Source organism: Leptonychotes weddellii, chromosome 3 (genome assembly GCF_054177405.1).
Source record: "Leptonychotes weddellii isolate Sample4059 chromosome 3, ASM5417740v2, whole genome shotgun sequence".
Taxonomy (NCBI): Eukaryota; Metazoa; Chordata; class Mammalia; order Carnivora; family Phocidae; genus Leptonychotes; species Leptonychotes weddellii.
This window is the reverse complement of record NC_138371.1, coordinates 85,867,416-85,888,960: the sequence shown is the minus strand read 5'-3', so window position 1 is coordinate 85,888,960 and position 21,545 is coordinate 85,867,416. Positions and strand designations below refer to the sequence as shown.

Below are 21,545 nucleotides of genomic sequence, written 5' to 3'. Positions count from 1 at the left end.
TTGCATGCTTTTTATTTCTTTTTCTTGTCTAACTGCTCTGGCTAGGACTTCCAAAACTATGTTGAATAAAGTGGCAAACGTAGACATCCTTCTATTGTTCTTGATCTTAGAAAGCTTTCACCTTTTCACCACTGAGAAAGACGTGAGCTCTTGGCTTGTCATATATGGCCTTTATTAAATTGATGTACGTTCCTTCTATACCCACTTTGTTGAGAGTTTTTATCATGAACTAATGTTGAATTTTGTCAAAGACTTTTTTGGCATATACTAAGACGCTCATATGATTTTTATCCTTCATTTTTTTAATGTGGTCTATCACATTGATTGATCTGCAGATGTTGAAACATCCTTGCATTCCTAAAATAAAGCCCACTTGACCATGGTGTATGATCCTTTTTTTTAAAGATTTTATTTATTTTAGAGAGAGAGAGCGCATGCACGTGTGAACATGAGTGGGTTGAGGGGCAAAGGGAGAGGGAGAAAGAAAATCTCAAGCAGACTCCCCACCGAGCAAGGAGCCCGATGTGGGGCTCGATCCCTGGGGCTCAATCCCACGATCCTGAGATCATGACCTGAGTGGAAATCAAGTTGGCCGCTTAACAAACTGAGCCACCCAGGTGCCCAGATCTTTTTTTATCTTCAAAGATTTATTTATTTATTCAAGAGAGAGAGAGAGCATGAGCAGGAGGGCAGAGGGAAAGGGAGAGAAAATCTCAAGCTGACTCCATGCTGAGTGTGGAGTTCAACACAGGGCTCAATCTCACAACTCTGAGATCATGACCTGAGCTGAAACCAAGAGCTGGATGCTTACCAACTGTGCCACCCAGGCTCCCCAGTGTATGATCCTTTAGTGCATTGCTGAATGTGGCTTTCTAATATTTTATTGGATTTCTACATCTGTGTTAGTCAGGAGTACTGGCCTTTAATTTTGTTTCCTTGTGGCATTCTTGCCTGGTTTTAGTATCAAGGTAATGCTTGTCTTATAAAATAAGTTTGGAAGTATTCCCTCCTCTTCTATTGTTTGAAGAGTTTAAAAATAATTATTAACTCTTCTTTGAAGACTTGGTAGAATTCAACAGTGAAGCCATCTGGTCATGGACTTTTGTTTGGAGGTTTCTGATAACCTATTCAATCTCCTTACTAGTAATCAGTCTGTTCAGATTTTCTACTTCATGATTCAGTCTTTATCCATTTTATCTAGGTTGTCCAATTTCTTGGCATATAATTGTTCATAGTAGTCTATTATGATCCTTTGTATTTCTGTCATACCTTTCATTTCTGATTTTATTTGTAGGAGTTTTGAAATAGGGAAATATGAGTTTTTCTTTTTCAGAATTGCTTTGACTATTCTGGGCATCTTACTCCATATGAATTTTATGATCAGCTTGTCAATTCTACAAAAAAAAAGGTAGCTAGAATCTTGATAGGGATTGCACTGAATCTATAATATATATTGGTTTTAGATGTACTGTTTTGACATATTAAACGTGCAAATGGAGATGTTACGAAGTCTAGAGTTCACAGTAGAATAATACGTCAATTGCTCAATAACATATGATTGGTACTACAGGGATACTGAGCACCATCGATGAAAAAAAAGTGATGCAAGTTTCAATAAACATTACTTGGAATCTGAAAAGTTTATGATAAAAAATAGAAATCTATTATAATACTATAATATTAAAAAAATAAAAAACACCCTTATTAAATTCAATTGTATCACTTGATGTGAAGTTGGGGTCTGGGAGCCAACAAGCAAGACAGAATTCTTGAGATGTTTTCACTGCAAAAAGATGGTTTTATGGGGCGCCCGGGTGACTCAGTCAGTTAAGCATCTGCCTTCAGCTCAGGTCATGATCTCAGGGTCCTGGGATTGAGCCCCACATCAGGCTCCCTGCCACTCCTCCTCCTTGTGCGTGCGCTCTCTCTCTCTCTCTCTCTCTCTGTTAAATAAATAAATAAATCTTTTTTTTTTAAAGGTGGTTTTATTAAAGCATGGGGACAGGACCTGTGTGCAGTAAGACTACACTGGGATAATGATGAGTGACTGATTATATACTTCTTACTTAGGAGGGGTTAGGGATAGCTTAAATCTCTAAGGAATTTGGAAGCAAGACTTCCAGGACCTTGAGGGGCTAGCTGCCATTAAGATAAGGTTATTTACCACTGTCTAGTAAAACATAAGTCATGAGACCCTCCAGATACTTATCACTGGGCCATATGTTTGAAGGATGGCTACTAACATATATCTTGGGGGGGCGGGTAGAGATAAAGGAAGTTTCCAAAGGTATTTTCATATGTTAAAGAAGACTTACAGGATCCTGGAGGTCTGGCTAACGACAGGCTAAGGTTGTTTTTTGCCTTTAGTAAAGTATTCACATTAAGGCAGTTATAAGTTCCTTGAGGAATGTCACTCTACCTGCCTCAAGTATTTGTCAACGGGCTGCAAGTTGTAAGGAGATTTAATTTTACCTACATTTCTTTTGCCCTTGTTTTCCACATCATCACTAATGTTCTATTTTTTAATTTGGACTGTAGGTTGACAATGCTAATTTTATTACTTTGCTTTATTAGAAACAATACCTTACATATGCTATTTTAAACGTAGTGAAGTGTTTGAATGTAGCCTTGAAATGGCAGGGGTGGGGGGTGGTGGGAAGCAACAGTATGATGGTTAACATTATGGCTCAACTTCACTGAGCCATGCGTTGCCCAGAAATTTGGGTAAAAGTTCAGGGTGTGTCTGTGAGGGTGTTTCTGAATGAGATTAACATTAGAATTAGTAGACAAAGTAAAGCATATTGTCCTCCCTAATCAGAGTAGGTCCTATTAAATCACTTAGCCTGAATAAAACAAGGGGCACCTGGGTGGTCCAGTAGGTTGAGCATCTTGATTTCAGCTCTGGTCTTCTTCTCAGGGTCATGGGTTCAGGCCCCACGTTGGAACCCATAATGGGCCCCACACAGGGCTCCACACTGGGCATGGAGCCTACTTCAAAAAAAAAAGAAGCCTGAATAAAACAAAAAGGCTAACCTTTCTACAAGTAAACAGGAACTCCTGCCTATCATCAAGCAGAGAAAACAGTTTTTTTTTTTCTTATTTGGACTTGAACTGAAACATCAGCTCTTCTTGGGTCTCAAGCCTGTATCCTATGGACTAGAACTTACAGCTTTGGCTCTCCTGGTTCTCTGGCCTTCACACTTGGACTAACTACATGATTGACTCTCCTGTGTCTCCAGCTTGCCAACTGCGGATCTCAGGACTTTTTGGCCTCCATAACCATGTGAGCCAATTCCTCATAATAAATCTTGACAAAAATATAGATATGCTGTTGGTTCTGTTTCTCTGGAAAACCCTAATACAGATTTGAAGGGAAAAATAAAACTGATCAAGAGAAGTTAATTGCTCAAGGTGAAACACATAATTAACATTAGAACAAAACTGGAACCCAGGTCTCTTAGCTCTTAGTCCAGCAGACAGACATTGTGGTTGAGAAATTCTAATTTAGGTTTATTGAAACCTCTTTTCCCCAAACATGTTACTCCTTATATCTTCTTTAATAACTAAAAAGGAAAAAAAAAGATAGTGATCATGACTATTTCTCACTGTATGACAGATTCTCAGATTCTCAGAATTCACAGGGTCCTGATAATCTAATGATGGAATTGGTAATTACGGAAGAATATAATCATTCTACTTTGTTAACTCCTTCTGCCTCATTCTTCTCTCAGTTAAAACATAAGATTATTCTCATACACATGAGTTATTTTGGGCTGCAGTGCAATCAACATGCTATTAGAACTCATCTCTTCATCTCTTTTAATACATTTTCAGCTTATTCTGACAGTGTTAGTGCCCCACATTATCCAGAGTAAAGTTTGAGGTTTAAATCAAAGGAAAAAGAAAGAAGCATGCCCTGGACACAGACGAATGGACATTACTACAAATACCTATTAAAAATGTCCTATTATCATTCTGTTGAAGAGATGTTCGGGGCGCTTGTGTGGCTCAGTCATTAAGCATCTGCCTTTGGCTCAGGTCATGATTCCAGGGTCCTGGGATCGAGCCCCACATCGGGCACCCTGCTCCACGGGAAGGCTGCTTCTCCCTATCCCACTCTCCCTGCTTGTGTTCCCTCTCTCGCTGTGTCTCTCTCTGTCAAATAAATAAATAAAATCTTAAAAAAAAAAAGAAAAATTATGATTCTTTGATTTAAAAAAAAGTTATTTAACTTTCTACCCGTCTTTTAAAATGAGGGAAAAAAAAAAAGGTCCCCCAAATTAAGAACTGTACAAAGAAAAAAGTTTTCATCCAGTTCTAGGGCTAAAACCTACTTAGAAATTCTCCTTATGAAGAAAACTGTTTAACAGTGTAGTCATCTTTAGTGGACTCTATTCAAAATTTCAACATAATCTTCTGGAATACTGACAATGAAAAAAAAGAGAAAAATCTGCTGGCTGATTTATTTACAGTAATTTGACAGTGGTAATAAAACTTTTTAAATTAAAAGAAGGAAGAATTTTAAGTAACAAATCTTTAGTTGATTATTCCAAATTATAAAATTTAAAACCCTGGCTCTCAAGTCTTCTTTTTCCCCACTGTCTTCAATGGGGGAAATGTCATCATTCTCAGAGGTGTGTATACCACCAACATCAGTAACATTTCATACTTTACAAAATCACTTGAAACAGAAAGGGAAATATATCAGAATATTCAGAGGGTGGGAAGGTAATCAATGTGGGGTGGGAGAGGCAATATAGACAAGATTTTAAGACTTCTCTTCCTGACCTGGCTAAGATTTACTATTTCAAATTTTTTATTAATGCAGCCACAAGAATTTCTTACTGCAATTGTCGTTTTTATTTTCCTGTCTACTGCTTAAATAGCAAATTGACCAAATGGCTAACAACTTTTGAACTTAAAAGTTTTCCACCCATCCAAAAGCATTATTATTAATAAAGTAATATTTAAACTCCTTATTTAATGATTTTTGCATAAAATAAACCAAAGTAAGTTTAGTTTCATAAGGTCTCTGCTATCTAAGGCAATTTCTTATTTTCTTTACAAGTATTAAGTGTTCAATTTAATAAATTATACTCCTTGCTCCAATAAGGCTTCTCAGGACCAAATTGAATTAAATACCTTATTTTTTATGTAAAATAAATATATAACATGTATGATTCATATCTAATATAAACTATAATCCTATAGGATTATTATAGAGCTGTGCTATCCATATGGTAGCCACTAGATAAATTAAATCTAAATTAATTAAAAGTCAATTAAATTAAAAATTCAGCCTCTCACCAGGGCAGCACCAATACTTGTTACCTAACTTGCTAACAGCACACCCTGCCCACGCATTATCCTATGGACATGCCCCCTCCAGCCAAGCCTTGGTTCCAGGTCTCCTCCCAAAGCAGATCTGGGCAAACCCTGCATACATCACAGGCCCCCACATGGGCTTCTATGAATCCACTGCCTCAAATTGTCCTGGCAGCTGCAGGTCCCCTTACTCAGCAAACTGGTGCAATCCTTGCTGGTACTGGGCAATTCACTCCCACATTGTCCTGTAGACTTCCCCTTCCACAGACCCTTGGCTGGAACACATTCAAACTGGTGTCACAAACCTGACAGTGTGCAAGCAGCCCTGATAGGGGCCAGCAACATTCTAAAGTGACTCCTACCCCAGGGGCAAGGGGAATATAATCACAGTCAAACTGACGCCCCAGCAGTGGATTGGGGGCAGACATATGGTCTGATTGCAGGTCCTGCCCACCAACAAAATCTTCTCTAGGGATAACACAAGGACAGTGCCCTGTAGTTTGGAGCTACTGCAACTCTAGCAAATGCCTGTTTAGACTCAACTTAAGCCCAGGGAGGACCCAGACTTGCCCACCAACAACACAAGGACCAAACCTTGTCTACAACAGGCAAAGAGAGCCATGGTAGACAACTGGTCTGAAGGGAAAAGCAATTGAGCCACAACAGCAGGGTACATACAACACACATAGGAAATACCCCTGAAGCATCAGGTCCTGCTGAACAGGAGATACTGCATGGAAGGGCACTACTAGATTCCATCTTCATAAGGTCACTACTTTCAAGAGCAGGAGACACAGATGACTTTCTTTTTTTTTTTTTTTTTTAAAGATTTTATTTATTTATTTGAGAGAGAGAGAGAAACAGCACGAGAGGGGAGAGGGTCAGAGGGAGAAGCAGGCTCCCTGCTGAGCCAGGAGCCCGATGCGGGACTCGATCCCAGGACTCCAGGATCATGACCTGAGCTGAAGGCAGTCGCTTAACCAACTGAGCCACCCAGGCGCCCCTCACAGATGACTTTCTTAACACAAAGAAAAAGACACAGAGAGGTACGCAAAACGAGAAGAGAGAAAAATATGTCCCAAATGAAAGAATAAGACAAAATCACAGAAAGAGACCTAATCAAAACAGAGATAAGTAATATGACTGATAGAGAATTTAAAGAAATGGTTATAAAGATATTCACTGGACTTGAGAACAGTGGAAGACCTCAGTGAGACCCTTAACAAAGAGATAGAAAATATAAAAAGGAACCAATTGGAGATGGAGAATTCAATAAATGAAATTAAAAATACACTGGATATATAGCAGGGAGTCTGCTTATCCCTCTGTCTCCCTCTCCTCTGCCCTTCCCCTGCTCATGTGTTCACACACTCTCTCTCTCAAATAAATAAATAAAATATTTTCTAAAAAAGAAAAGGAGGAACGTGGTGACACCATAACCATAATGACATGTGCATTATAGGGATCTCAGAAGGAGGAGAGAGAAAAGGGGGCAGAAAATGTATTTGAATAACAGTTGAAAACTGGAATCTGGAGAAGGAAACAGAAATTGAGATCCAGGAGGCACAGAGAACCCCAACAAAATCAACCCAAGGAGGTCCACACCAAGACACAGTAATTAAAATGTTAAAAAGTAGTGATAAAAAGCAAATTCTAAAACAGCAAAAGAAAGCAGTTACATACAAGGGAAACCCCATAAGGCTATCAGCTGAATTTTCAGCAGAAACTTTGCAGGCCAGAACAAAGTGACATGATATATTCATAGTGCTGAAGGGGAAAAAAAAAAAACAAAAAACCCTGCAGCCAAGAATCCTCAATCCAGTAAGGCTATCATTCAGAACAGAAGGAGAGAAAAAGAGTTTCCCAGACAGACAAATAAAAGTTAAAGGAATTCATGATCACTAAATCAGCCCTACAAGAAATGTTCAAAGGGACTCTTTGAGTGGAAAGGAAAGACCATAAGTAAGAGTAAGAAAAGTAGGAAGTTAAAAACAGTAAAAATAGGGCGCCTGGGTGGCTCAGTTGGTTAAGCGACTGCCTTCGGCTCAGGTCATGATCCTGGAGTCCCGGGATCGAGTCCCGCATCGGGCTCCCTGCTCAGCGGGGAGTCTGCTTCTCCCTCTCCCGCTCCCCCTTCTTGTGCTCTCTCACTCTCTCTCTCTCAAATAAATAAATAAAATCTTTAAAAAAATAAAATAAATAAAAAATAAAAATAAAAACAGTAAAAATGTGTATTTATAAAAATTAGTCAAGGTATTCACAAAATAAAAGAATGTAAATTATGACACCATATACCTAAAGCATTGAGGGAGAGGACTAAAGAATGGGTTCAAACTAAAACAACCATCAACTTAATATAGACTACTATATGTAAAAGATGTTATATACAAACCTAATGGTAACCACAAACCAAAAACCAGTAATAGGGATGTAAAAAAAGAAAAAAAAGAAAGGAATCCAAGTATATCACTAAAGAAAGTCAGCAAATCATGAGACAATATAGAGCAAGAGAAAAAAGGAACAGAGAAGTACAAAAACAACCACCAAAAAGTAACAAAATGGCAATAAGTACATACCTATTAATAATTATTGTGAATGGGGGTACGTGGGTGGCTCTGTTGGTTAAGTGTCTGCCTTTGGCTCAAGTCATGAGCCCAGGGTCCTGGGATCGAGCTCTGCTCAGAAGGGAGCCTGACTCTCCCTCTCCCCACTCATGCTCTCCCTCGCTCTCTCTAATAAATAAAATCTTTTGAGAAAATTACTGTGAATGTAAATGAACTAAATGCTACAATCAAAAGACATAGGGTAAATGAATGGATAAAAAAGCAAGACTATCGGGCGCCTGGGTGGCTCAGCTGGTTAAGCGACTGTCTTCGGCTCAGATCATGATCCTGGAGTTCCGGGATCGAGTCCCGCATCGGGCTCCCTGCTCGGCAGGGAGTCTGCTTCTCCCTCTGACCCTCCTCCCTCTCATGCTCTCTGTCTCTCATTCTCTCTGTCTCAAATAAATAAATAAAATCTTTAAAAAAAAAAAAAAGCAAGACTATCTATAACCTACCTACAAGACACTCATTTCAGACCTAAAGACACATGTTGATTGAAAATGAAGGGATAGAAATAACTTTTTCATGCAAGTGGAAGTGAAAAGCCAGGGTAGCAATACTTATATGGGACAAATAGACTTTAACAAAGACTATACAAGAGACAAAGAGAGACACTATATAATCATAAAGGGAAAAATCCAACAAGAAGATAAAACAATTGTAAATATTTATGCACCGAACATGAAAACACAGAAATACATAAAACAGTTAATAACAAACCTAAAGGATCTGAAAGTAGATCATTCAAACAGAAAATCAACAAGGAAATAGTGGCTTTGAATGACATATTGGATTTGACGGATTTAACAGATATATTCAGAACATTCCATCCATAAACATCAGAATACACATTCCTTTCAACTGCACGTGGAACATTCTCCAGAACTGATCACATATTAGGCCACAAAACAAGTTTCAACAAATTCAGAAAGATCGAAATCATACCATGCACCTTTTCTGACCACATGGTATGAAAGGAGAAATCAACCACAACAAACAATCTGGAAAGAGCACAAATACATGGAGGTTAACAGGCAATTAACAGGTCAACCAAGAAATAAAAAAACCACATGGAGACAAATGAAAATTTGTTCCAAAATCTTTGGGATGCTGTAACAAATGTTCTGAGAGGGAAGTTTATCACAATACAGGCCAACCTCAAGAAGGCAGAAAAATAAAAAAACACAACCTAACCTTACACCTGAAGGAGCTAGAATTAGAACAAAGAAAACCCAAAACCAGTAAAAGGAAGGAAATAATAAAGATTAGAGCAGAAATAAATGAAACAGAAAATAAAAAACACTAGAACAGATCAATAAAACCAGGAGCTGGTTCTTTGAAAAGATCAACAAAATTGAAAAACCTTTAACCAAACTTAAAAAAAAAAAAAAGGAAAGAAAACTCAAGTAAATAAAATCAGAAATGAAAGAAGAGAAATAACTACTAACACCATAGAAATACGAAAGATTATAAGAGAATATTATGAAAAATTATATGCCAACAAATTGGACAATCTAAAAGAAATGGGTAAGTTCCTAGAAACATATAACCTCCCAAAACTGAATCAAGAAGAAACAGAAAATATGAATAGACCAATCGATTACCAGAAATGAAACTGAATCAGTATTCAAAAAAACTCCCCAAAAATACAAGCCTAGGACCAGATGGCTTCACAAGTGAATTCAACCAAACATTTAAAGAAGAGTTAATTAATAACTATTTTTCTCAAACTATTCCAAACAGTAGAAGATGAAGGAAAGCTTCCAAATTCATTCTATGAGGCCAGCGTTAACCTGATACCAAAACCAGGTAAAATACTACAAAAAAAGGGAGAACTATAGGCCAGTATCTCATGAACACAGATGCAAAAAACTTCAAAAAAATATTGGCAATATGAATCCAACAATACATTAAAAAATCATTCACCACAATCAAGTGGCATTTATTCCTAAAATGCAAGGGTGGTTCAATATTTGCAAATCAATACACCACATCAACAAGATAAAGGATAAAACCCATGTGATCATTTCAGTAGATGCAGAAAAAGCATTAGACAAAGTACAACATACATTCGTGATAAAAACCCTCAACAAAGCAGATCTAGAGGAAACATACTGCAACATAATAAATGCCATATATGAAAATCCCATAGTTAACATCATGCTCAAAGGGGAAAAACTAAGAGCTGTTCCCCTAAGATCTGGAACAAGACAAGGATGTCCACTCTCCTATTATTCAACATACTACTGGAAGTCCTAACCACACCAATCAGACAAGAAAAAGGAATAAAAGGCATCCAAATTGATAAGGAAGAAGTAAAACTTTTACTACTTGCAGATGAAATAAAATTATAAATAGAAAACCCTAAATACTCTACCAAAACACTACTAGAATTGATAAATGAATTCAGTAAGGTCACAAGATACAAAATCAATATCCAGAAATCTGTTGCATTCCTATACACTAATAATGAAGCAGCAGAAAGAGAAATTAAGAAAACAATCCCACTTAAAATTGAATGAAAAATAATAAAATATATAGGAATAAGCTTAACCAAGGAGGTGAAAGACCTGTACTCTAATAACTATAAAATCTTCATGAAAAAAATTGAAAATGACACAAACAAATGGAACAATATTCCATGCTCATGGAATGGAAGCATAAGTATCGTTAAAATGTCTATATCATCCAAAGTAATATACACATTTAATGCAATGCCTATCAAAATACCAATAGTATTCTCCCAGAACTAGAACAAACAATCCTAAAATTTATATGGAACCACAAAAGCCCTGAATAGCCAAAGCAATCTTGAAAAACAAAAACAAAACTGGAAGTATCACAATCCCAAATTTCAAGATATACTACAAAGCTATAGTAATGGCACAAAAATAGACACATACATCAATGGAACAGAACAGAGAGTCCAGAAATAAATCCACAGCTATATGGTCAATCAATCTTCTACCAAGGAGGCAAGAATATGCAAAGGGAAAAAGACAGTCTCTTCAACAAATGATCCTGGGAAAACTGGACAGCTACATGCAAAAGAATGAAAGTCAGCCACTTTTCTACACCATACACGAAAACTCAAAATGGTTTAAGGACCTAAATGTGAGACTTAAAATCATAAAAATCCTGTAGGATAGCATAGGCAGTAATTTCTCTGACATTTGGCCATAGCAACATTTTTCTAGCTATGACTCCTGAGGCAAGGGAAACAAAAGCAAAAATAAAGTATTGGGACTATATCAAAATAAAAAGCTTCTGCACAGCAACGGAAACATCAACAAAGTAAAAGACAACCTTCTAAAGGGTTAGTATCCAAGATATATAAAGAACTTATAGAACTTAACAACAAAAAATGAAATAATGCAATTTAAAAATGGGCAGAAGACATGAATAGACATTTTTCCAAAGAAGACATGAATGGCCAACAGACACATGAAAAGATGGTCAACATCACTATCGTAGAGAAATACATATCGAAACCACAATGAGATTACTTCACACCATCAGAATGGCTAAAATTAACAATACAAGAAACAAGTGTTAGAGTGGATGTGGAGAAAAAGGAACCCTTGTGCACTGTTAGTGGGAATGCAAATTGGTACAGTCACTGTACAGTATGGAGGTTCCTTAAGAAATTAAAAATAGAATTACTCTATGATCCAGTAATTCTACTATGGGGTATTTACCCCAAGAATATGAAGAGACTAATTCAAAAAGATATATGCACCACTATGTTTATGGTAGCATTATTTACAGTAGCCAAGTTATGGAAGCAACCTAAGTGTCTATCAACAGAACATAGGTGTCTATCAATAGAAGAATAGAATTGTGTGTGTGTGTGTGTGTGTGTATACAAGGGTATATATACATATACAGTGGAAGAACTTATCCATTAATATTCATTGTATCCAGGTATATATGGATATATATACATGGACATATATGTACAATGGAGTATTACTCAGCCATAAAAAAGAATGAAATCTTGCCATTGGCAGCAACATGGATGGATCTATAGAGTATAATGCTAAGCAAAATAAGTCAGTCAGAGAAAGAGAAATACCATATGATTTCACTCATGTGGAATTTAAAAAACAACACAAACGAACAAGGAAAAAAGAGACAAGCCAGGAAACAAACTCTTAGCTACCGAGAACAAATGGATGGTTACCAGAAGGAGGTGGGTAGGGGGATGGGGGAAATAGGTGAAGGCATTTAAGAATGCAATGAGTAGTAGTAAGTAATGTATAGGATTGTTGAATCACTATATTGTACCCCTGGAACTAACACTGTATGTTAACTATACTGGAATTAAAACAAAAATAAACAAAACAAAAAACAACAAATAGCCTTTTAATTTCCCAACTCAATATTGATAAGTCATGTACATTTCTAGGAATGTTATCTAATTTGGGAAAACCTCTATGAAGTTTCTTTCATATAGAGTTAATACATCACTGGCTGTACACCTGAAACTAATATAACATTGTGTTTCAACTATACTTCAATAAAAATGTAATGAAACGAAAAAACAAAATTCAGCCCCTCCGTCACACTAGCCACATTTAAGTTCTCAAGAGCCATAGTAGCTAGCTGGTGTTATAATGGACAGCCACAAAGACAGAACATTTCCTTCATTAAAGGAAGTTCTACTAGATAGTGATAGAGAAAAGGCCTGAAAATCATCATTCAGGCGGATATTCCTATTGAGGATAAGAGTGAAAAATTTATATGCTCACCTTCATCACTCCTGGATAGTTGATGCATATATTATTCATAAATTACACTATGAATAAGAATGGCAGGTTTGACCTTCACAGTCAAGTAAGTGGTAAACAAAATGCCTGTAAATTAGGTCTAGTGGCAGATTCATGAAGCAGGTTTTTGCTATAGATAAATATAATCAACATTAATATTATAGTAGATTATGGTATTATAGTTTAGTAGTTCAGACTAAAACTGTGAGCTGATAAACTGAAAATACTGCACTTACCACTGACCAGACAGCTCTGAATAGGCTCTCTGGCAATAGGGTATGATGAAAAGACAGTAGCTCATTAATCAAACAAACTATTCAAATAGGGAGTCTACCATTTTCTGGCCAAGAAACATTAAATGCATTGGAGTCTGGCTTACTCATTAGCAAAACCTAGACAATAGTATATGTCTCAAAAGACTGTTACAAGGATTAAACAATTTAAAACATGTAAATCATTTAGCAGAGTCTCTAGGCAAGTTAAGAAATCAATAAACATTCTTACCCTGAAAAAGACTAAATTGGATGTGAATTCAAATTAAAAGACAAATGTAACTTAAAGTAAAATAAAAACATTAATTACCTTAGTTTATTCAATCTTCAGATATATACACTGACACATACATTTGAATAAACTGCTGTGCTGCTAATAAACACTTTATGGACTGGGTAATAACATAAAAGCACCAACAGACACTTCGTCTGACAAATCTAGTAGTACAGGAGTCTTCTTTACTTCAGTTGATCACAAGTACCACAAAGCTCTGACTTCCCTGCAACTGAGGCCCCAAGGGTCACTTTAAAACTTATTCCCAATGACTGCATCCAGTTATAGAAGAAATCTGTGGTGACAATTCCCTTTAACTGAGTACACACATAGAAGCATAATATTTAAAAGCTTGTGATTTTGCTTTAAAAAAAAAAATCCAGGCTGCCTGGATTTTTAACCTCAGTCGATTAAGCGTCTGCCTTCAGCTCAGGTTGTGATCCCGGGGTTCTGGGATCTAGTCCTGCATTGGGCTCCCTGCTCTGTGGGGAGCTGCTTCTCCCTCTGCCTCTGCCCTCCCCTCTCTCTCTTTCTCTCTTTCTCATGAATAAATAAAATCTTTAAAAATAAATAAAAATTTTTAAAATTTTAAAAAAATTCCAGGAGCACCTGGGTGGCTCAGTCGTTAAGCGTCTGCCTTCGGCTCAGGTCATGATCCCAGGGTCCTGGGATCGAGCCCTGCATCGGGCTCCCTGCTCCGCGGGAAGCCTGCTTCTCCCTCTCCCACTTCCCCTGCTTGTGTTCCCTCTCTCGCTGTGTCTCTCTCTGTCAAATAAATAAAAAAATCTAAAAAAAAAAAAAATTCCAGCAGGATGATAAAGCTTGGGGGATCTATGTGGGTTGGTAACTTGTTGAAGCTATTATATTATTCTTTTTCTGTTACATACATGTTTGAAAGGATCTATATTAAACATTTAAAAATTTTATGGAAGGATGACATAAGTAAGTAGAAATTTTTAAGTAGTCTTGCCTTTTCAGTAAATGGCATTTGGTCTTTCTTACAAATGCCAATTGCCCCTGCTTTTCCTTCTGTTTTTCCCCAAAAATGTATCAGAAACTTTCTCTTGACTAACATAAACATTGGCCACAGAAATTAGCTTTAGAATTATAAGCTTGGGAATTGTTTGGGGTGCCTGGGTGGCTCAGTCAGTTATGCATCTGCCTTCAGCTCAGGTCATGATCTCAGGGTCCTGAGACAGAGCCCCGCATTGGGCTTCCTGCTCAGTGGGGAGTCTGCTTGTCTCCCTCCCTCTGTCCCTTACCCCCACTTCTGATCTCTCTCTCTCAAATAAATAAATAAAATCTTAAAAAAAAAAAAAAAAGCTTGGGAACAGCTTAATTAAGAGAAAAATCAAATACTCTGACCAAGTTCCAAATCCATTCATCTATAAACCGTAAGCTTCTACCTGTTAATGTTTGCAAATATCCACTATTCTCATCATTTTAAGAAGCAAAAAGGACAAGAAAAGGCTGAATTATAAAATCTCAAAGATGTACTACAGTCAATTTCAACAGACAGGTAAGGTCAGTTCTTGAAACGAAATTGAGCAGTTATCATTTTGACATAAACTTACCCAAAAAAGTTTCTCAGAGGAAAATAGGCTTAATGCTTTAATGTTTAATGCTTTTTTTAAATGCTTTTCCTCTTCAAAAAATAGAAGAGATGAAGTAATGCAACTTACCAAGTAAGTTCCCACTTGCTTTTGTTATTCTTCCTCCTTACCAGTCTCAGAGCCAGGGTAAAAATGGCAGTGGTAGCAAGTGGGGCTATGCGGACGTCCAGCGATCTATGTCACACTGTTCTCCTTAGAGTAGAGGCTGCAAACTGGCAGTCTGGCTCACAAAAGGACTTGTTTTGGACCCAGAGACCTTTCTGGAAATTCATATTTGTTGCTAACATTTAAAAATCCTAATAGTTCATTAAAAAAAAGTCCTTGAAGGGGCACCTGGGTGGCTCAGTCGACCATCTGCCTGCAGCTCAGGTCAGGATCCCAGGGTCCTGGGATTGAGCCCCGCATTGGGGTCCCTGCTCGGTGGGGTCCCTGCTCCCTCACCCTCTGCTGCACGCCCCTCCCATCGCTTGTGCTGCTCTTTCTCTTTGTCAAATAAATAAATAAGGAATCTTTTAAAAAAAAATCCTTGAAAAATGGAGAAATCTAGCAAAATTGGATGGGTCCTCTGGTGGGTCCTCTGGTATGACAATAACTGGCTGGACCCAAGTAGCAGCTATCCCCTGAGATATGAGGTAAGTGCTACCTACCTGGCCCCTGCAAGGTAGTTTGAGGAGGAGTTCAGGCATGGTTCTGAAGAGGATCTACAGTACAAAGTTACCTCATATGTATGCTTCTTTCACAGCATGCATATGCCACTCATCTAACTCCTGTGGCTTAAGGATCTCTCTATCACTTAATGTTGTAATAGGTGACAGGAGTTGCCAGATGGGAGTCTGTTAGATGTGTTAGGACTCCAGCTCTGCTTCAAAAGAAAACTATACAAACTACTCCAGACCCATTTAGTTAGAAGCTTTTGTACTCTGGGCAAGCAGGATGAACTGAGAAACAGCCCCAGCTTGACTGCACCCCAACACCAAAAAGAAAGTGGGTGGAAGAAGGCATTTCAGTCCATAGGAAAGCAGAAGGAGAACAGAATGGAAGAAGGTTAGAATTGGAATGGCACCCTCAGTTCCTGGTACAAGTAGGTATGATGCAAATGATTCCTGCATGCATGGATAAGTCTCTTCATTCTATTGATGAGGAAAATAAATCCTCAGCAGACTTATCAAAGGACACTCATGCAAAATATCTTAGATTCAGAAATTCTTAGTTCTTATTGCGTTTTAAGGTTCAGTTAAACATTTCTCCTTTAACTGGCAGTTACCTAATTCTGTCATCACCCTACCCATCTGTCCCTATAAAAACTTAATGAAATCTATATCCGGGAGTACAAGTCTGAGTTATTAAACATTTATTTTCAACTTCACATACATATTCAGTTTCATGTTCTGCAAATTAATTTAATCCAGCAAAAAAAAAAAAAAACAAGAATTCAGAAAAATATGAAATCTTATTGCTTCATTTGTTCACCAAATTCCTTCTGGAATAGCCAGTCTGATTACATCCTGAGAATGATAATGAACTGTCACTTGACCTGAATTTTAAACTTTCAAAGATTTTCATCAAAAGATCTGGTAACTGCCAGTTAAGGGGAAGAAAAAAAAATTAAAGTTGAAATTTAAATTTAGAAAGGATGCTCTGATACAGTTTTTAAATAAGGTAATTAAAATATAAGTTAATAAGAAAGTAGCATATTCACTGAGAGTATTTATCCTACCACATCGTAAATGTTTAATGAGTAGCAAAATAAAGTTCATGGTTTCATCTAACAGATATTATGCAGACCAAGTAGTTGACAATCTAAATTAGACACTTGAAGAGAAACATCGATTAAATGCTGGCAACTCAGAAGAGAGTCACCAGGAGACTGAAGAATACGAAAAACATAACATATGAAGAATGAATGAATAAATTACTTTAAGAAGAAAAATGTTTGGAAAAGTGAGAATGAGGCATTATGGCAATCTTCAAATACATATAAGGGCCTTGCAAAAACAGTTTTAGTTAAGTTGCTGAAACGGGAGGCAGCATTGTGTGGTGGGAAGAACAATAAACTAGAAGTTAAGAACCTGCAGTATGGGTTTGGACACCAAGAGCTGTGTTTCAGATCTTGGATGAATCACTTCACCTCTGCGGGTCTCAGTTCTCTCTTCTATTAAATGGACAATAATAATACCTAAGTATCCTCCAGCTTTAGAATTCTGATTCATTGATCTGAAAAGTTCTTGCATACAAAAGCTCTTAGAAAAAGAGCTTAGAAAAAGTTCAGATTCTTTAAAGTGCGATGCTATCACTATTACTGTGGACAGCATGTCTTCATTTCCTTTAAGGTAGAGGTATTTTCTCTCTGAGTCCAGTACTTCTTCCTATAACTTAGTTGTATTTCTTGCTACAGCTTCTCTTAGACCCAAGCTTAATTAAGACTGGAATAAGTGGCTTTCTTTTTCTTTTTTTTTTTTTTAAAGATTTCATTTATTTATTTGACAGAGAGAGAGAGACAGTGAGAAAGGGAACACAAGCAGGGTTAGAGAGTAAGGGAGAAGCAGGCTCCCCGCCGAGCAGGGAACCCGATGCGGGGCTTGATCCCAGGACCCTGGGATCATGACCTGAGCCGAAGGCAGACGCTTAACCGACTGAGCCACCCAGGCGCCCCTAAGTGGCTTTCATTCTCTGCTTCCATTTAAACTGAGCAGACTATTACCTCATTTTCCCCCTTGTACTATGCAGTCACAGGTTTCTCCCTTAAGACTTCCAAATACCAAGCCTCCTATTCTTATCCTCTTCAGTTATTACACTCCCAAATGAATTCCATGAACACTTCTAAACTGTATATGGTGTTCTTGCAGGTATACCACAGAGATCGGTTAAAGATGATGTGCAGAAATGAAGCAGCCTAATAGGCTGGTGCAGGTGATATATTAACCACCTCTAATTTCCCAACACCAACCTTAACTCACCTGCTTCAGTACCATGCTCATCTCCTTCCTCTTCAGAGGCGTACCACCCCATCTTACATTCTCAGCCCCTCATTATTGATTAGCTTTTCTGTCACCTGTATCTTCTAATTGTCCATCTTTGCTGGATCATTTTTATTAGCATTTCCATAGGCTAAGTATTACTCAACTTAAAAACAAACAAGAGTGCCTCCCTTTCCTTACTTTGCCTCTCTAGCTTCACTCTCTCCCACCTCAGCACAGCCAAGCTTCCAGCCTCATTTTGTGCCCTGTCTCACCCTCACCACTCCAGCCTACTGACCTTTTTATTTCTTTAAGCACTGCCTCTGGAATCAAAATGTATGTTGGCTCCTCTATTTATACCAGTACGTGTAGGAAAATTACTTCACCTGTGTACCTTAGTTTTCTGCTTGTAAAGTGGGGGTACCAACTCAATATACGTATGTTAAATAAATAAATCACGCATAGAATTTACACTTTAAAGAACATAGTTAAATTTTCAGCTAATTATAATAAAGTTATATATAAAAAGTTGGCAGATAATCCAGGTATCTTATTCATTTCCATTATCTGCTATTTAGGACCACCATTAATGCTTACCAACGATCAGAGATGGTTGAATACTTAGGTCACAGCAAGTGTTCTTTTTTCCTTTTTTTTTTAAAGATTTTATTTATTTATTTATTTGACAGAGAGAGACACACAGAGAGGGAATACAAGCAGGGGGAGCGGGAGACGGAGAAGAGAAGCAGGCTTCCCGCGGAGCAGGGAGCCCGATGTGGGGCTCGATCCCAGGACCCTGGGATCATGACCTGAGCCGAAGGCAGACGCTTAACGACTGAGTCACCCAGGCACCCACTGCAAGTGTTCTTGATAAGTGCTCTAATTACTGCAATATTTTACTTAAAAAACAAGGAGAAACAGTTTTAAAATAATCTTTTGGAATAAATATGAATTTTTTTCTATATATTTCCCTAAACAGTGTTCATTTTACCTGAAGTAAGCCCATGAAAATTCCCTACTATATTCCAGCCTCTTAGTAAGTGCATATTTGTCCTTCAAAATCAGCTTAGATTTAGTCCCGAGAAGCATTCTCATACAATCTTTGTTCCATGCCCTCATTTTCAATCAGTATGCATTCTGTACCTTGAACATCCTTCTACAGTAACATCCATCACACTACAATAAAATTTCTTTATGTATGTTCTGCTATTAGGCAATGTATTTCCTGAAAACAAGACAATGTCTTATCCACTTCTGCACTCCAAAGGCCTCTCTCTGTGTCCAGTAAATAGCCATTCAGTGGATATTTATTTGAAATGACCTCAGAAAACAAGTGAGTTATTTGGACTCTAATGTGAGGAACAATGGTTTAAGAAACAAAGTCCAATTCTATGAAAATGTTATTCCAATTGGGAATTATTTCTGGAAACTAGTTTTTACCTATAGAACTTTTATCCCTAAGACAAAAAGACAAAATAAAAAATTCCCATAGATATGACAGACATATTTGCAAATAATGATTTAGTGGATAGAACTAAGTAAGAATCAGTTGTCACAAATAGCTTAAATTCTACTGAGAAAATCATCAAGAATTATCACCTCAACACATCTATCTGCAGACAGTAGGAGTAATATCTAAGATGAGATCATAGAAATTAAAGTATAAATGATAAAAAATAAAGATGCCCCATGAGTCCAAGCAATGATAATCTTAGATACAAGTAGGAAAGATTCTAACTTAAAATTATCCTCTGAGGTCCCTGCTGATCAAATTAACTTTTCATTAACTAAGAAAAGTCTCAGGAAAAATGACAAATCAACAGTTTTCTACATGTGCAGCATACCCTACTTAAAATTTTATGATACATACATACACAAATACAAAAAGATAAATACATACATATACATACATGATATATATGTGTGTGTGTATATATATATCTCATAGAAATTAGGATTTACTTAATATGCTTTCATGCTGCCTCTTAACTAAAGCAAATAAGCATCTTGTAAAAATAATACTGGTAATTTGATCACAGCTTTAGTTACATGATGGGGTATGACAATTATAACAAGAATTACTATTGGGTCATAAGGAGAGTTATTTTAATAATCATATTAAACTCATTTTTAAAAATATATTAATAATAATCATAATAGAAATCAGTTTGAATAGAATCTCATTTTCAGAAGATTAAGGGGACAAATTGCTCATTAGATTTCTTTTTTTAACAGTTCAAGACAGGCATGCAATTCAACAGGAATTATATATATATATATATATATATATAAAACAGAATATATATATATATATAACAGTATATATAACAGAAATTATATACCAGAAATTATATATATATATGCTACATCTGTAAACAGCAACAAAACACCCTTCAAAAGATTTATGTACAAAAATGCATATATACTGTGTTTTACAGCACAATAAAAATAAAAGAACAGAGGTTTTGTCTAGGTTGAAATCCCAACTCTATTAGATGAGCAAGTTACTTTACCTCTCAAAGCTATAGCTTTCATTTCAAAAAAGTTGGGATAACACCATCACCATCAAAGAGGTCTTATGATAATTAAAAAACATAAATGAAAGTGTCTTTTGGAAGACCTGTTTCACAGCAAGAACTGTCCTTTTACTATTTTCAAATGAAGGTTACATTCTTCTCAACCAATAGGAACTTTTTTTTTTTTTTTTAGTACAGTTGAGATTCTCAGTTTGGACAAAGAATGGTAAAAAGAGGAATGAGAATTTGAATAAAACAGTAAGGCTTAGTTAGCACATGTGGTGCAAGAACCAAGGAAGCGTTCTTTAAAAATCAAACAACAACAAAAATCTCCATAGAAACAAAACCTAATTTGTGAAATCCAACCAAAACATTTTGGATAACATAACAAATATATTTAAAAATATCTAATGTTACTATGCAAAGGAATACCTTGATTAAACTTGAATTACCTAACGGGCTAATCTGTGATAACATCCCCATACAATATACTGTTTTTAATCAGTAAAACAGCATCAGCTGTTTATCAAGACCTAGATTACTACTTGCTAAAAGATAATTTAATTGTATTTATATAGGATTTAACAAATATCCTAATATACTCCAAAAGTAGGTATGTTTCTCTTGATTTTAACTAATTTAAAAAACCTGAAGCACAGAGAAGTGAATTACTTCAAATACTGAATCAAACTTTTTGTCCTGTGAACAATGATTTTTTAAATGACAAAAAATGTTATTTCACTTTTTTTTTAATAGGAAGATATTCATGAAGGCAATGAAAGAACTTATAGAGATTTCTTTAATGAATGCAGCTCCATTAAGCAGCCTGCAGGAACATGGTATAAAGAGAAAAACGACACATACTGGCTTTTTCAAGTGTGGGTGTCTGGTATTCTTGGGATTTTTCACCCACTCATATGAGTCAGTTTTATATAACACTGTAACATATAATTTCCCTCCTACTCACAAGCCAACACTTCACAGATAACATCTCACCCTAAGTTATTTAAGGACTATGGTAACTGGGAACATTTTAATATTTTATAAAATGTGCAAACAACCAAATTATTACTATGTCAGCAACAAGTTCCTTGGCCTCCAAAGAAGCATTCCAGTATGGTTCAGTACTCCTTAAGAGTTTGGGGAACACGTTAACAAAATATGTGAATTGTTTCACTGTAGTCAAATATCCTAACTTCATTTAAAAACCTAGGTG

General features: G+C 36.7%; 1 protein-coding gene across 10 annotated transcripts in view; it reads right to left on the bottom strand.

Moving 5' to 3' along the window:
- The window catches only part of ZRANB3 (zinc finger RANBP2-type containing 3), a 289,657-nt gene that overhangs the window by 228,089 nt on the left and 40,023 nt on the right, over positions 1–21,545 (bottom strand). The window contains exon 1 of one of the 10 annotated variants that reach the window (XM_081814549.1): positions 13,853–13,887. The exons of the other annotated variants lie outside the window; for them this stretch is intronic. The gene's annotated coding sequence lies outside the window, so the exon portion shown is untranslated. Of the gene's footprint in view, positions 1–13,852; positions 13,888–21,545 lie in introns of those variants that run through there. 10 annotated transcript variants of the gene reach the window in all.